Raw genomic sequence first — 11,117 nt, 5'->3', positions numbered from 1 at the left:
TAGCAGTGACTTGTCAGTAACCTCAAAACTCCCAGCCAGGCACCTAGGAATGTAGCTTAGTGGGAGAGTGCTAGCCTTGAGCAAAAGAAGCTCAGGGAAGTACCCAGGCCCTGAGTTCAAGCCCCAGGATTGGCAAAAAAACACCCCAAAACTCCCAGCCAGGAGAAGATCCTTTCTTTGTTCTCAATGTGGTCAGTTTATGGCAAGCCTGATGAATTAAGAGAAAACATTTTGTAAACTTTTAACAGAAGTTGATATTACGAATTGTCAGCTAAAGATATCACCTCTGATATATATGGATGGTTTCATTCAATCCATGTTCTACCAGCATATCTCCTACATATATGATGATAATCAAGTGGCTAAGTCCTGTTGTTTCAAATGATGCATGATTTCTCCTAATCTGCATCTCTGTAATACCTTCCTTCAGATTTGACTGCTCCAAAGTGATTCTGCCTCCTGATCTGGGATATCAGTTCATTTCATTGGCTCTTGAAATGGGTAAGGGGCATTTAGATTATACTGAATTGTCTCCAGCTGGGCCCCAAACTGTTCTTTATCTGCCTTGATGGCATTATGACTCTTTCTAGAATTTCATATTTGATTAGGATCTGTAAATTTCTATGGGAAAAAAAGAATTTTCAATGGTATACTTTTGATCATAGTTGTAAAAATTCCTTTGCAGTTCACTAAAATCTTCAGATTTGCTATCTAATCTGGACTGCTGTCCTGTTATTGTGTTATCTGATTTCAACCTTCAGTCTTCAGAGAAATTCTTAGAAACTCACCCTTGGTATAGGATTTAACTTTTAAGAATCAAGATTATCTACGTTGGTTTATTTCTAAATAGGATTAATATCGGTAGGAAGATTCAGTAAAAGATTGATCTGTAAAGGAGAAAGTTCTGTTATAGTCAGAAAAAGGCCTACATCCACTTGCTGCAATTATGTTTTTATACTGGCTTGTGCAAAATGGGCATATGTTTTTGCAGGAATTCTTTTTGAGGTGCTGTTGAAAGCACACAACCACCCTCTGGTGTCAGAAAATGAATAAATACACAAAAGATATATGAGATTTCGTCAAGGCATTTTACCACTTTGCAGAAGGGTGTGCTGCAACAACTCTCCCCAGAACTAGGTAGACAGACTAGGCAGGGTGGTCTGCTTGGCTTGTAGTCAGACACGCAGATACACATATACATATACAAATATAAAGTAATTGGTTGCCAGGTTATGGTACAAGGAGGTTAGAAAGCACCCTCCATCAGTGAAAGGTCCCTACTTGGGAAAGACTGTCCTTTTGGAGGCAAGGGTCTTGTCATGGTTGTCTGGGATTGGGGCTGGGGGTTGCCGATGGTTACAGTTGGAAGAGGTTAGTAAAGTCAATAGAACGTTTCCACTCAGGAGCTGAGATTGTAGCTTAGTGGTAGAGTGCTTGCCTACCATGCATGAAGCCCTGGGTTTGATTTTTTTTTCTTTTTTTGTGTGTGCCAGTCCTGGGGCTTGAACTCTATGCCTGGGCACTGTCCTTGAGCTTTATTTTGCTTAAGGCTAGCACTCTACCACTTGAGCCACAGAGCCACTTCTGGCTTTTTCTGTGTATGTGGTACTGAGGAATTGAACCCAGGATTTCATGTATATGAGGCAAGCACTCTACCACTAAGCCACATTCCCAGCCCTGGGTTCATCCATTGACCTTGAATCCTGAAATAATGAAAAATACTCTTATATTCCATTGAAGACAGTATTCTTGAACTTCTCAACACTAAAAAGCTTCAGTTTATTTGGCATCACAGCCATTTCCTAACCTAGACCTTATCCTTACACTTAACTGCAAGCTAACTCAAAATTTAACCCTAATTTTTAACACCAAAGAATAAATGTAAGGAAAAATATTGTAGTCTCCATGAAATTCCACAGTGGTTTTACTTCTAATTTTTAGTAGAAAACTTAGTTTGACCGTAAAGCTCACCCTGCCCTAACCCTAACCTGCATTAGAAATATGAACCCTTACCCTAAGCCTAAATTACCCTCAAATGCTAAAAGTAAGCTTCATACACTATTCTCTCTTGCTAGATTGGCACCAACTGATACTTCATAAAATAGGTGGTAGTTTGCCTCAATATTTACTCTTTTTCTAATTCTAAACCTAACTCTTAACTGGAGCACTGAGGCTAACTGTAACTCTAATGCTATCCAAATCCTAGTATTAATAGCAACCCTGTATTTCTTATTCATCCAGTTTTACTCATCTTGTCATTCTAAGATTAATTTTCATTTGACCCTTAGTGTCACATTTTCCTAACCCTAATCTCAGCTGGAACCCTCACTCTAACCCTGATCCTAATGGTAGCCCAATCCTAATGATAATGAAAAATACTTGAGTTCGGATTCATCCTAACGGAAACTTCTTGAAATAAATTGCAGCTTGCCTGAAATCCTACAGAATTCCCAACCCCAATGTCTAAATTAACATGGTCCCTTCCATCCATTGGCCTTGAATCCTGATATGATGAAACCTGCTCTATTCTCCATTGACAGCTAAGTATTCCTGAACTTCTCAACCCTAAAAAGTTTCAGATTTACTTATTAACATTGCAGCCATTTCTTAAGCCAAACTCTATCCCTAAATCTAACTGGACAGCTAACTCTAAATTTCACCCTAATCAACCCTGAAGAGGAAACATTAGGAAAAATACTGTAGTCTCTATGAAATTTCACAATGATTTTACTTCTAATTGTTAGTAGAAAACTCAGTTTGATCCTAAAGTTTGCCTTTCCCTAACCCTAACCTGAACTAGAAACAGAAATCCTAACCCCAACTCTGTCCTGCCTTGGCTGGCTTCAAACCATGATCTTCTAATCCTGAGTAGCTAGGTTTACCAACATGAGCCACCAGCATCTGACCCTGTCCTTTAGGTTATTTTTATTTTTTCTTTTCTTGGCAAAAGGCTGGTGCTCTGCCACTTGAGCCAGAGCTCCACCTCCAGCTTCTTGGTTGTTAATTGGAGATAAGAGCTCCTCAGATTTTTCTGTCCAGTCTGGCTTTGAATCTCAATCCTCAGATCTCTGCTTCCTGAGTCGATAGGATTACAGACACGAGCCACTGGAACTCAGCTTGCTTTCCTCTCCTTCTTTTCACAAGTTTCAGATCTGCATCATGGTTTGGTTTGCCCAGCCTTATCTTTCTTTATCTTGCCCACTTATCTTTCACAAACTTACCCTGCCAAAAGTTCTCTTGCCCTCTTAGCTCCAGTGTCTGCTTCCTGGAAGGCCCAGGTCAACACAGTTGGCATTGGTGGTGTGCAAGAAGGAGGTAGCTGGATGTTGTGGCTTTAGACTCAAATCACTCACTGTCTCCATGACAGCGAGGTCTTAATTCCAGGTTCCATCTAGAACCTGGATAACCTCTACCACATGTTTTACTAAACCCAGTTACAACTTTCACCTGGGTGTGATTGCACAAAGCTGTAATCCTAGTACTCAGGGAGTAGAAGCAGGAGGATCTCAAGTTGTAGGCCATCCTGGGCTAGATAGGGAGTTTGAGAACAACATGGATTACATAAAGAAATCTTGACTTGAAAGTCAGGGAAGAAAGACTTTCACCAAATGTGACTTAGAAGAATGCTCCATTGGAGGGGACGCTCCATAACAATACAACTGATCAAGCCTATTTAAAAAATATGAGACATAATCCTAGCCACTCAGGACACTGAGATCTGAGGATTGCAGTTCCAAGCCAGCCCATATCAGGAAAGTCATGAGACTTTTATCTCTATTAACCTCCAGAGAACCAGAAGTGTCACTGTGATTCAAAGTGGTAGGGCACTAGCCTTGAGTAAAAAAGCTCAGGGACAGTCCGTGCCCAGGCCCTGAATTCAAGCCCCAGGACTGACAACAACAACAACAACAACAACAACAACAAAAAGAGAAAGCAATTAATTCCAGGACAATGGAATGAACTTGTTAGTAATTGTATTGACTATCCTTAGTTTGCTCAGGCTGGCAATAAGATTTAAACAACAGAAATGCATTTCTCTCCCTGTGGAGTCTGGAATACCAAAACCAAAGTACTTTCAAGGGAGCGTTCCTTCAGAGGCCTTTTCTAGTGGCTTTTGGGCGTCTACCCTCTTACTGTTCTTCTAGGAAAGGAGAAGGAAGGAAAAGGACAAGAATAAGAAAAGGGGAGAAAGAGAGAATCCCGTTATGGGGTAGAACTTCAGCATAAGAATTGTGCTAGGGGGGCTGGGAAGGTGGCTCAGTGGTAGAGCACTTGCCTTGCATGCCTGAGGCCCTGGGTTTGATTCCTCAGCACCACATAAGCAAAAAGAAAAAAAGCCGGAAGTGGCGCTGTGGCTCAGGTGGTAGAGCGCTAGCCTTGAGCTGAAGAGCTGAGGGATAGTGCCCAGGCCCAGAGTTCAGGCCCCACGACCAGACCCAAAAAAAAAAAACAAAACAACAACAACAAAAAAGAATTGTGGTAGGGGAGCAATTCCATCATAACAAAATGTTGAAGAAGAACTGGAAGGGCTCACCAGTCCTATAAAAAACCAAGTGAGAGCATAAGGCTGTGAGTTCAAGTCCCAGTACTGGTGAGTGCATGCATATGTAGTGTGGGCAAGCATGTGTGTGCACACACACACACACACACACATGCACACACACAAGCACACCACAAAGTCCAGGACAGTTAATCCTATTGAAAATTGAGTCTGAAGATCAGAAGGCCTCTTTAGGAGCTGCCAAGGGAAAGAAAGTCTTAACTCTTAACTCTTGCTGTGTGAGAGCAGGAAAAACTGAAGACCAAGGCTGTGGGAGTAGATCACTGGTAGAGTATGTACTTAGCATGCAAGCCCTGTGTTCATTCCTCAGCAGGAAAAAAGAAAATTCTGAAGACTAAACTCAGGATTTTGAATAGTCTTGAGCTTAATGATATTTGAGTGTCCAGCAAAGGTAAATCTGTTAGATCAAAGAGATCAGGGCCTGGGTTAGGAAAACACAAGACCCAGCCACATAGGTTGGAATCATCTGAGTACATGCAAAGTTTTTTTTTTTTTTTTTTGGCTCCTTTGACTCTGAAATCAGCCTGGGATGTAGCTCACTCCTCCCAATTGTGGATATTAAACTATTCTCCCTCAAAAAATGAAAAAAAAAAAAAAAGGAGTAGCCTTCTGAGGGAGAAGTTCCATCAGGGACCTACCTCTTTTTTTTTTTGGTCGGTCACGGGGCTTGAACTCTGGGCCCTGAGCGCTGTCCCTTAGCTCTTCAGCTCAAGGCAGGCACTCTACCACTTGAGCCACAGCACCACTTCCGGTTTTCTGGTGGTTTATTGGAGATAGGAGTCTCACGGTCTTTCCTACCCGGGCTGGCTTTGAACCGTGATTCTCAGATCTCAGCCTCCTGAGTAGCTAGGATTACAGGCGTGAGCCACCGGCGCCCGGCTGCCCCTACCTCTTGTAGATGCTATACATCTGGGGTTTTTTGCTTGTTATTTTGTGTATAGTTTTTGTTTGTTTGTTTGTATCCTGGGGTTTTGAACTCAAGGCCTGAGCACTGCCCCTACCCGAGGTTTTTGTTTGTTTTTTGTTGTTGTAGGGCTTGAACTCAGGGGCTAGGTGCTATCTCTGAGCTCTTTTTGCTCAAGGCTAGTGCTGTTCTACTTTGAGCCACAGCACCACTTTCAGTTTTTGAGTGGTTAATTAGAGATAAGAGCCTCACAGGGACTTTTCTGTCCAGGCTGGCTTTGAACTGCAATCCTCAGATCTCAGCTCCCTGAGTAACTAGGATTACAGGTGTGAGCCACTGATGCCCAGCCCCTGAAATTTTTTGCTCAGGTTTGTGTTCTATTACTTGAGAGACAGCTCCGCCTCTGGCTTTTGGGTGGTTAACTGGAGATAAATAGAGCCATGGACTTTCCTACCCAGTCTGGCTTTGAACCGTGGTCCTCAGATCTCAGCCTCCTGTGTAGCTAGATTTTCAGTTGTGAGCCACTAGTGTGCAGCCAATACATATGGGAACTAACAGCAAAACCCACCTGGGATACCCTGGACCTAATACTGGAGGAACAGTACTATGCTCCCATCATACCTGGAATAATTATGTTACATTAATCTACAAAACCTAGGGGAGCATCCTTGAGCCTGGGCTTTATATATATATATATATGGTTAATGCTGACTGAAGCATGAGACTGATTAGAGAGAGCCTATTTTGTATTGAGGACATTCTCTTGGCCTGTGAGATTTTATACCTCAGCGAGTAACACCAGAGCATGGTGCAAAACTCTTTTTTAAGGTAGATACTAGAAGTCAACATAAGAACTACCCATGAAGCCAGGTACCAGTGGCGTATGCCTATAATCAATCCCAGATACTCTGGAGGCTCAGTTCTGAGTTTTGCAGTTCAAAGCCAGCCTGAGCAATAAAGTCTGTGAGACTCTTCTCTCCAATAAGCTACCCAAAAAGCCAGAAGTAGAGCTGTGGCTCAAATGGTAGAGCATTAGCCTTGAGCAAGCTTGAGTTCAAGCACCAGGACTGGCACCCAAAACAATAATAATAACACCCACAAAAACTGGGTGCTGGTGGCTCATGCCTATAATCCTAGCTACTTAGTTAGGATCCAAGAATTATGGTTCAAAGCCATCTTGGGTAGAATAAAGTTTGGCTTTAATAATAGCCTTAACAAATGGTGTGTTTACATCAATATAAAGTCCAACTCCATTCTAAACTTAGGATGCTTCCGTCCTCATGGACAGAATTATTGAGTATTGTTGAGTGAGGTAGGCTTTCTAGATTACATAGATAGGGATTTTAAAAAAATGACAAGGCATGTTGGGCTCCAGTGGCTCATGCTACCCAGGAGTCTGAGATCTCAGGATTTCTATTCCAAGTCAGCCTGGACAGGAAAGTTTATGTAATTCTTATCCAAATTCACTATGAAAAGGCGGAAATGGAACTGTGGCTCAAGTGTTAGAGTGCCAGCCCTGAGTGAAAAAGCCTAAGGAACAGTGGCCACACCCTAAGTTTAAGCCTAAGTTTAGGTAAATGAATAAAAAAGGGCAGATGTGACATGTGGCAGATAACATCTAGTCCATCATGATACTTCTTCTTGCCCTGGATTCCTGCAAGAATGCTTCCCAGAATTCTTCCCAGAATGCTCTGCATTTCCCCTCCAACTCTGTTTCTTCCCAGAATGCCATGGGATCCTGCTCAACCAATAAAAAGAGCCAAGGCAGAACACAGACACAGACAAGTCATCAAGCAATCAGGATAAATCCCCAGAGAAGAGATACAGGAAGAGCCCTGTCCTAGAACCACAACCTTCCAAAAGGACTCCATTGGACTATGAGCTATGGGGCCCTCTTTTGCTTTCAAATAAACTTGCTCTGTTGTAAACATTTTCCTGCCTTCTATTTCTTTGATTGGTGGAGAAATGAATCTGCACCCCTCCACCCCATGGTATCTCTGCCACCTGATGATAATCATTGTGTGGACCCTATGCTATATTTAGTGCTTGAGCTCACTAGCCTCAACCAATTATTCCGTGTTTCTGGAGCCTGGCTCTTTCTCTATAAACAATCACCACTGGTTATGATCTCCAAAGTATGTGGGGCTCTGTGGGTCATCCAAGGAGCTGAGATCCCATCTAGCCTCATTGACAGAAAACTAGGACAAGAGACTTTATGCCCCATAGCAACAGGAAGACTGACTTTGATTTTTCATTCTCTAAAAGATTTCAGGGTCTTGAGCCATTGAAGGAGGAATACTTAGTAGCAGTAATTAATGCAAAGGAATGGGGAGATGCAAAGGGAATCTAAAACAGTATGGAACCACAAAGTCTCATAGAGAAAACATTATAACTAAGTTCTCAGCATCCTAGGTGGTCCACCAAGGGGTGGAATGTCAGACTTTTTAATCTAATCACCTAAGGATTGATGATGGGCTTTATTGCAACCTAATGTGATTCAACCAACAGTTCCTGAAACAATAGATCTTTAATTGACCCAAGTCAGTAAACCATGGCCTAGAGATCAAATGTAATTTAGTACACAACCCCCACTCCCATTCTGCAGACAAAGCGGGTATGTGGCTCCTGCCTGTCATCCTAGCTACTCATGAGGTTGAGTCTGAGTGAGGATCATGGCTTAAAGTAATTCAGCAGTGATACTCACCAAAGACTATGTTGGAAATAAACTTTACAACTTGGGGAGAAGAGGGGTCAGGAGGGGAAAATACTGGGAGAAAATGAGGGAGGGAGGGACACTGTTCAAAAAGAAATGTACTCAATACCTGACTTATGTAACTGTAATTCCTCTGTACATCACCTTTACAATTAAAAAAAAAAAAAGCCAGCCTGGGCAAGAATGTCAGGAGACAGCAGAGCTGTGGATCAAGAGGTAGAGCACTAGCCTTGAACAAAAAAAGCTCAAGATAGTGCCCAGGCCCTCAGTTTAAACCCCAGAACTGGCACACATGCACACATGCATGTGCACATAGACACACACACAAAATTAATAATTTTTGGCATGGTAGGAATGTACATACCGCTAGGTAAAAATCAGAGACATAATGGATACAGAGGGAAAAAGTCAATATATGAATAATTATGTAAAAGCAGTTATGAATTTTTTGTTAGTGTTTTTGTTGGTGGTGGTAGTGTCTGATTTTGCTTTTGGTTTTTTTTTTTCTTTTGGGAGGGCAAAAAGGGATGCAGAAAGGGAAAGAGGAAGGGTGAACAAAGGCAGTCATGCCATTCAGTATACACTACGTAGAAAATGATTTATGCAACTTGTGGACAGGGAAGGGGAAACTGGGGAAAGCAAAGGAAGGGGTGGCATTGTCCAAAAGAAATGTACTCCTTACCCACTTACGAAGTGGTAACCCATTTCCCATTAATAATAACACATTAAAAATATTTTAGCTGGGAAGGTGGCTTAGTGGCAGAGTGCTTGCCTAGCATGCATGAAGCCCTGGGTTCGATTCCTCAGTACCACATAAACAGAAAAAGCGGGAAGTGGCGCTGTGGCTCAAATGGTAGAGTGCTAGCCTTGAGCAAAAAAGCAGCTCAGGGACAGTGCCCAGGCTCTGAGTTCAAGCCCCAGAATTGGCCAAAAAAAAAAAAAAGAGTCTCATAGTCTTTGCTGCCTGGCTGGCTGTGAACCACTATCTTCAGATTTCAGCCTATTGAGTGGCTAGGACTATAGGTGTGACCTACTAGAGCCCAAATAGCTTGGCTTTCTTGTAGCTAGTGCTCTATCACTTGAGCAACACCTCCAGTCCAGCTTTTTGTTTGTTAATTAGCGACAGTCTCTTGGAGTTTTCTGAGCTAGCTTCTAACATCAAGTTCCTGCAGGTCTCAGCCTCCTGGATTGCAGTGTGGGACCTCACTCCTCAGCTACTTTTCTTCTTCTTTTTTTGCCAGTCCTGGGGCTTGAACTCAGGGCCTAGGCACTGCCCCTGAGCACCACTTCCCATGTTTTCTGTTTACATGGTACTGAGGAATTGAACCCAGGGCTTTATGCATGCTAGGCAAGCACTCTGCCACTAAGCCACATTCCCAGCCCCTAGCATTTTATGTGCGTGATATTCTAATAACTTTGTTGACATTATTACTTTCTGAGTGAGTAGAAAGTAACAAAATTTATTAGTGATCACATAAGTAATACTTTGGAAACTTCCAGAACCATTTTTTAATAGAGGGAAAATGTGTGGAAGTATTAATTTCATGCATTTCTTTGTTCATTCATTCATTTGTAGGTTCACTGGGAAAAAAGACCTTCTAGGGTCTTTTTCATTGCTGTGTGTCAACTAAGCCAAGAACAGTACTAGACCCATGGTATTCAGTCAGTGTTTGTGAAATTCACTAATCCATTCATTCAATAATTTTTTTTTCTGGTCAGGGGGCTTGAACTCTGGGCCTGGAGACTAACTCTCAGTTCTCCAGCTCAAGGTAGCGCTCTACCACTTGGGCCACTGAGCCACTTCTAGTTTTCGGATGTTTTATTGGAGATGGGAGTCTCATGGACTTTCTTGCCTGGGCTGGCTTTGAACTGCAATCCTCAGATCTCAGCCTCCTGAGTAGCTAGGATTACAGGTGTGAGCCACCAACACCTGGCTCAGTAAATATTTATTGAGCAGGGAGACTAGTCTTGGAAAAAAAAATGACAAGCCATTCTTCTCTTTCTAGTATAGTGGAAAAAATGCACAGCATAGTATGTAGCAATAAAAATGCATTCAGATATGAGTAACTTATACCACAGGTGCAAGAATTTTATTTCTATTTTTTTTTTTTTTTTTTGGTCCGGTCGTGGGGCCTGAACTCTGGGCCTGGGCGCTGTCCTTCAGCTCTTCAGCTCAAGGCTAGCACTCTACCACTTGAGCCACAGCGCCACTTCCGGCTTTTTTCTTTTTGCTTATGTGGGGCTGAGGAATCGAACCCAGGGCCTCGAGCATGCAAGGCAAGCGCTCTACCACTGAGCCACCTTCCCAGCCCCAGGTGCAAGAATTTCAGAGGATGGAGTTGGGAAGGTGGCTCAGTGGTAGAATGCTTGCCTTGCATGCATGAGGCCCTGGGTTCGATTCCTCAGCACCACATAAGCAAAAATAAAAAAGCCAGAAGTGGAGACGTGGCTAGCCTTGAGCTGAAGAGCTGAGGGACAGCGCCCAGGCCCAGAGTTCAAGCCCCACAACCGGACCCAAAAAAAAAAAAAAAAAAAAGAATTTTAGAGGAAGAGTGATGTTTAGGAAAAAAAGGACAAGAAAAAGAAAAGGTAAGCTGGTAAGCTGGGTGCTGGTGGCTCATGCTTGTAATACCAGCTACTCAGGAAGCTGAGATTTGAGGATTGTGTTTTGAAGCCAGCCAGGGCAGGAAAGTCTGTGAGATTCTTATCTACAATAAACCACTCAGAAAAAGCTGGAAGTGGTATTGTGGCTGAAGTGGTAGAGTGTTACAACCTTGAGCACAAAGAGGCTCAGGGACAGTGCTCAGGCTGAGAGTTCAAGTCCTAGGATGAGAGGAGAGAGAGAGAGAGAGAGAGAGAGAGAGAGAGAGAGAGAGAGAGAGAGAGAGAGAGAGAGAGAGAGAGAGAGAGAGAGAGAGAGAGACCTTTGAGGGGGAACT

At 42.8% G+C, this 11,117-nt stretch overlaps 1 pseudogene; it reads right to left on the bottom strand.

Moving 5' to 3' along the window:
• Nucleotides 1-280: 280 nt before the first annotated feature.
• LOC138806142 (nucleoporin p54 pseudogene) lies at nucleotides 281-3,295 on the bottom strand (annotated as a pseudogene).
• Between the last annotated feature and the right edge of the window lie 7,822 nt (nucleotides 3,296-11,117).

The sequence above is a fragment of the Dipodomys merriami genome, unplaced genomic scaffold (genome assembly GCF_024711535.1).
Source record: "Dipodomys merriami isolate MVZ:Mamm:240054 unplaced genomic scaffold, mDipMer1.0.p SCAF_4, whole genome shotgun sequence".
Classification (NCBI taxonomy): Eukaryota; Metazoa; Chordata; class Mammalia; order Rodentia; family Heteromyidae; genus Dipodomys; species Dipodomys merriami.
Note: the sequence above shows the minus strand (reverse complement) of the source record. Positions and strands in the feature narration are given on the sequence as shown.